Genomic DNA, 5,923 nt, shown 5'->3' with positions numbered 1-5,923 from the left:
GGCGGCGGAGGAGCAGGGCGCCGGCGGGGCGGATGGCGGCCTCGGGGCGGGGGAGCCGACCGGCGCCGGGGCAGGCGGCGGGCGTCGCGGCGTCCAGCGCGATGGCAGGCGACAACTGGCCAGGCGAAGGTCGGCGCGAGGGGCCCAGGATCTCCCGCGGGAGCCGGTGGCGGCGGTTGGGCCCCGCGGGCCCGATCCGGGCCGCGCGGGCCGGCGGCGGAGGGAGGAGAGAGAGGAGGCCGCGATGGTGAGGTGGCAGCGCGGGATTAGTCCGGCGCGGAGGCGCGGACATGTCCGTCGGTGGGAAATCTGTCCGGCGGCGCGGAGAGGAGAGATCTAGGGTTTGTACCGCGGAATTTTCGAGGGAGGCCACATATTTATAGGTAGAGGGAGCTAGGAGAGTCCAAATGAGGTGCGGTTTTCAGCCACGCGATCGTGATCGAACGACCGAGATGATGGAGGAGGTTTATGTGGGTTTTGGGCCACTTTGGAAGGGTGTTGGGCTGCAACACACATGAGGCCTTTTCGGTCCCTCGGTTAACCGTTGGAGTATCAAACGAAGTCCAAATGACACGAAACTTGACAGGCGGTCTACCGGTAGTAAACCAAGGCCGCACGATAAGTCCCGGTTCAATCCGAAAATGTTTGACACCCGCACATGAAAATAGGTAGAAAGGGGCACCGGGTGACATAGGAGCGCCGGATTGCAAAACGGACAACGGGGAAAATGCTCGGATGCATGAGACGAACATAAATGCAAATGAAATGCGCCTGATGACATGATATGCAATGCATGACATGCAAGCAATGACAAGGCAACAACAGCGAATAACTGGAGGACACCTGACACATCGGTCTCGGGGCGCTACAAAAGATGAGCTGAAAATTGACACCATTCACAGAGCTAGACAAATCTTATGAATGTAGCATGGGAACACATAGTTGACTTAAATTAATGTTGTGCTTGCTTATATGAACCATCTTTTGTTTCTTGTAATGGGGGATTTATTAACAAGGATTATCTTGTTGTGTGTAGGCAGCACGACTGTACCAATGTTACAAGGTTGTTTCATTTGTACAACAACACACATAATGCTCTAAGCTCGTGGTGTTAGTACTAGACATTCTTTTGTTATTTTTTACTTTATTCCTTGGGTATACTATACTGCATTTTTTCTCCTGAGAAATGTCAAGAAAGAAAAACCTTGTTTGGATTATCGTATGGGTTGTAAGAAAATATGTGAATGCATTAGGAACTATGTACATATAGGTATCATGCAACTCTTTTGAATCTAGAGATTGTACTCCCTCCGTCTCAAAATTCTTGTCTTAGAATTGTCTAGATACGGATGTACCTAGATTTGTCTAGATACCGATGTATCAAGTCACATTTTAGTATTAGGTACATCCGTATCTAGACAATTCTAAGACAAGAATTTTGGGACGGAGTGAGTATGACACATGCCTCATATTTGTATGAGACTGTACACCTGATCTCCTAAAAGTATTATGTACTGCACAAATTTTTATTTCTTTTGATTTTGCCTTGGTTGTTATTTATGCCAATAGCTTCATGTAGAATGTACGGGATTGTATTTCAGGCACCTTTTTAAATTGTTAGTTGAGGTGCTTCTGATTTTCTGAATGAATACATAGGTAGTCTTGAAGATGCTCTGTTCTTATTTTTCAAATGTTTACTCTGCTTATTGTCCTTATTCTGGTTCTCCTTGGCATCTTTCTATCAGTGGGGATCCTTGTTTTCAAATAGCAGGGATAGAGGGACAAAAAAGATGTCTCGCTTGCCTGTGTGCTGTAACATTAATCAGTGCATCGGGCCCAACGTTTTCTATCATTGGAACCTTGATTATTTATCTCATCCGAACATAATCTAACCCCTCCGATTTTTGTCAGTACATGATTGCATACCTCCTATGCCCGCTTAATTGTGTGTTCATTTTGTTAATCAAGAAGCATCTGATTTTATGGCTGGGTATGTTTGAAAATATATAAAACCTCGAGTCGCGCCATCACTACGCCCGTGCCGAGGCGGAGACCGCTTCCACTCTCGACGCCCTCTGCTGCGCCCTCTCGCCGGCGGCGTTCGCAAAGCCTTGTCGCGGCACTGCAAGTGTTGCCCCCTCCTCCCAAGGGCAAGGTGAAGGAAGGTGCCTGTGTGGTTCTTCTGCAGCTCGCACCGAGGATTGCTGTGTCCAACCTGCACAAGAATGCCAAGAAGTCCTTCTCAGAGACGTAAGACACATCGCATGTTTTTGCCATGATTTCCTTCGATTGGATTTCGTGGATTTAGGTGTTGAAAAATTATGGGATGGATGCATTTCTCTCTATTACGTGATACTAGAATTTTTCCTCAGACACTCTCTCGCGACCGCGTCGCCCCCCCACGGGCGACCGACCGCGTGCCAGGCCTCCTCCCTTCCCGTCGCCGGCGCCTGCGGCCGGCTTGGCCTCGGGGCTGCTGGTGGCGGCGGCCTCTTGGCCCTTCCCCTCTCGGTCGCTCTTCGGCGTGGGCGGAGCAGCTCCGGGGGGTGCATTTAGGCGGCGGTGGTCTGGCGTGGCGGCGGGGTTTCATGGCGCATGCAGGCGAGCAGCTGGGCGGCGGCGCTGCCGTTGGTGGCGGGGCGGCGGGATCTGGCGTCATCCGCTCGGCCTAGATCTGGGCCCTTTGGGCCCCATCTGGGCCTAGGCGGGCCGGCGGCAGGGATGGTCTCCGGCGTGGCCTCTGGGAGGCGGGGGAGATACGACGAGTGGCTGGGTGCCGGCGGCGGCGACGCCAGCTTGCTGCATCGCGGCCGGCGGGGCTTAACGGGCCCGCTTCGGGCCTGGTTAGGCCAGGGGTGGCCCGACATGCCTCGCTGCTGCGTCCGGACGGCTACCACGACAGTGCCGTAGGCACGGGCCTCCCGCACGACGGCGGTGGAGGTGGTTCCCTCCCGCTCGGACATGTACCCGCGCTACAACGAGAGATCTGGGCTGCTTCTTTGTGGCTTCCAAACTTGAAATGTTTGTTTGGAAGTTAGTTTAGTTTTTTGTTGTGGATTCACAACTTCTCACATGTACCATTCTCTTAGACCTTTAGATTTCCAAAGGAACTAAATGAAGATATGGTGGTATGGTCTCAATAGTACAACTTAAAGCCTTCCATGCTTTATATTTTCTCTGAAATTTGCTCTTGAAGAATCATGCATCTATATTAGATCTGGTGAGAAAAGGCGGCTTCCAAGCAGAGGATGCGGGAGTGTCGGCCACATTTGGTTTTCGACTTGGGTGTCTAAATATTCTCACAATACTTGGCTCCCTCTTGCCTTTTGCGCCATTGGCGCAACGAGTCATCTAGTGAGAAGAAAAGAACGAAGGGTATGACCTGGGACTGGCATGATAGGTAAGTAAATTGCAGTTTCGAGGGGACATCTAAAAACGCCACGCTGAAGTTGCGGGTGCACTGGCTGTGAGAAATACACTACGGTCTACGGAGAAGCTGTAACTTTTGTAACTTATGCTTTTCACCCTTTGGTTAGCCTTTAGCTTCCAAAAGCCAGAAGTTGGATCCAAAAGCTCAACCAAACACAACACACATGCAATTTACACACGTCTTTGGACATCACATCAATTTTTTCCGTAGCACACACGAAAGCAAAATCAAGCCATCACTAGTGTAACCATAAGCTAGTATATACACATAGGGTCACCAATACCGTCCATCAAAACTAACACCCTAAATGTCTACACATATCCAAAAGTGATATTATAATATCCAACATGAAACAATTGGTAACGGAAATCTGGTCTCGCATACTCCGACACCGAGTCCTGGCTGCACCGTAGACTCAAGGGCGTGTTTGGTTGCCCGCATTAGGCCCAGCCTGGCCCGCGCGGGAATAAAGTGGCCCGTTTGGTTGCCTGCTTTCACTATGCGGCCCGCATCGCACGAAACTTAAAGCACGTCCAGGCCAGGCCCAGGAGAAACGCTCGAATCAGCAGTAGCTCGCGAGCCTGGCTCGTGCGAGGCAGGGGAGGGCGACGCGCTTCTCCCCTCGTGGGAGCAGGGGAGATGGCGCGTGCTCGCCCGCGTCGCTGAAAAATCGGCGGGAGGATTTCGGCTCACCTCCCGCCGAGTCCACCCCTATTTAGCCCCTTCCTCATCACCCCAACTCCCTCCACCATTCTCCCTCCGTTCGAGCTTTCCCGCTGACGCGCATCGGCACCAACGACTAGGTAAGCGGCGCATCTTCATCGGCCGGCGGTCCACGGCGTCGGTGCTCCTTCACCGGCCGGCGTTGATTTTCCACGACCGCCCCCCTCGTCCTCAAGCTGCAGCCATGGCCTCTGTGAGTTCAATCCCCTTTCTCTCTGTTCCTTCTAGCTAGATCTGAGCTGCAGCTAGGGTTTGATCTGGATGCATGGTTGATTAGTGGTCTGATCTGTGAGCTGATATGGTTGATTGCTATGCCGCGGTTGCAATTTGTGGTAGGGCTAGATGTTCAAGCATGTGGTAGGCTAGATTAGTAGTAGAGTTTGAAGTTGAACCTTGTGCTTGTATTGAATCATGCTTAGATCTGTGATTTTTAGCTATTAGTTATCCATTTGTAGCATGCTGTTTGTTGTAGTTGTATGTTCCTGCTCATAGATTGTCCGGTCTGCTTGGTAGGGTAGCGATGAAGCATGTGCTTACTATGATAGTGATGAACCATGCACATGTATGCTTCTACTTTCATGGATTGTCCAGTATGTTGTGTGCTATGCTTACTGTCAATGCGTGCTACGATTGTAGGATATGACCACGCAGACACAAGATCTTAGTCAGGCCCTTGTCTTGTTCGACAACCAGTTTGCTCCATCGTTTGTCGAGGACTCGCAGCCTATGTCCCAGATGGCACCTGATTCAGAGGTGTTTGCCTCTGATTTCCTCTATGTGCCAGTAGTGCTCGTTGAGCCAACTACTGCTGCTGCTGCCGCTGCACTCAAGCTAGTAGCAGCAAAGGCAAAGAAGGATGGTAGGTCGAACAACATGAAGTGACAGCCGTTCATGTCCACGTTTGTGCTAAACAAAATGTGTGAGCTCATCTCTAGTGGAGTTAGGACTGACAAGGGCTTCAAGGAGGTGCACTTGAACACCGTTGCGAAGCAGGTGTTCGTGTTCTGTGGGCAAGAGGTGTCTGCCACCCAGGTGTACAACCACCTGAGGAAGTGGAGAAGTCGATGGATCCAAGTTTCCAGGCTGAGAGACCTTAGCGGTGCCTCATGGGATGAGAACACTTGCTCCATAGTTCTGGAGGCAGAGCACTACATCGGCCATGTCGCGGTTAGCTCACAGCCCTCTTCCTTTTCATACTGTCCACCATTGCCTACTCCTAATCGCAACTAACAACACTTGTGTTTCATTCTTAGGACCACCCAAGGGATGCTGAGTTCCTCAACACACCCATACAGAACTACAACTAGATGCAGCACATCTTCTCCTTCGGGCTGGCACCTGGGAAGCATGCCATGGGCTCGGGGGAGCCTCTTGGTTCTCCCATGCCAGACTTCCCTGGGACCCCGGACGTCGAGGTCCTCAATGGCCCTGACAAGCCCGCTACGAAGCCCTTCGACAAGCCATTTGACCCTGTCCATGATAGGAAGAGGAAGAGAGGAGGCCTGATGGAGGAGGAGATCAATGTCTTCTGCAGCATGACTGAGGCGGTGAAGGAGGTGGCAACAGCCATCAGGGAGTGCAAGCCCCCTCGACGTCCACCCTGACCTGTATGGTGCTGTCATGACCCAGGGTGGCTTCAGCGACGAGGCTCTCATGGCAGCTCTCAGCCACCTGCTTGACAACAAGGCCCAGGGTGTTGGGTTCGTTGCCATGTCCGACGCTCACAGGGTGCTGTGGCTCAGGAGTTGGCTGGGCAAGCACTACTACTAG

General features: G+C 51.9%; 1 pseudogene; it reads left to right on the top strand.

Moving 5' to 3' along the window:
• Positions 1-5,460: 5,460 nt before the first annotated feature.
• On the top strand, positions 5,461-5,923 carry LOC147984796 (uncharacterized; annotated as a pseudogene).

Source organism: Triticum urartu, chromosome 2A (genome assembly GCF_056163025.1).
Source record: "Triticum urartu cultivar PI428250 chromosome 2A, HENAU_Tu73, whole genome shotgun sequence".
Classification (NCBI taxonomy): Eukaryota; Viridiplantae; Streptophyta; class Magnoliopsida; order Poales; family Poaceae; genus Triticum; species Triticum urartu.
This window is presented reverse-complemented; position numbering and strand designations above follow the sequence as displayed.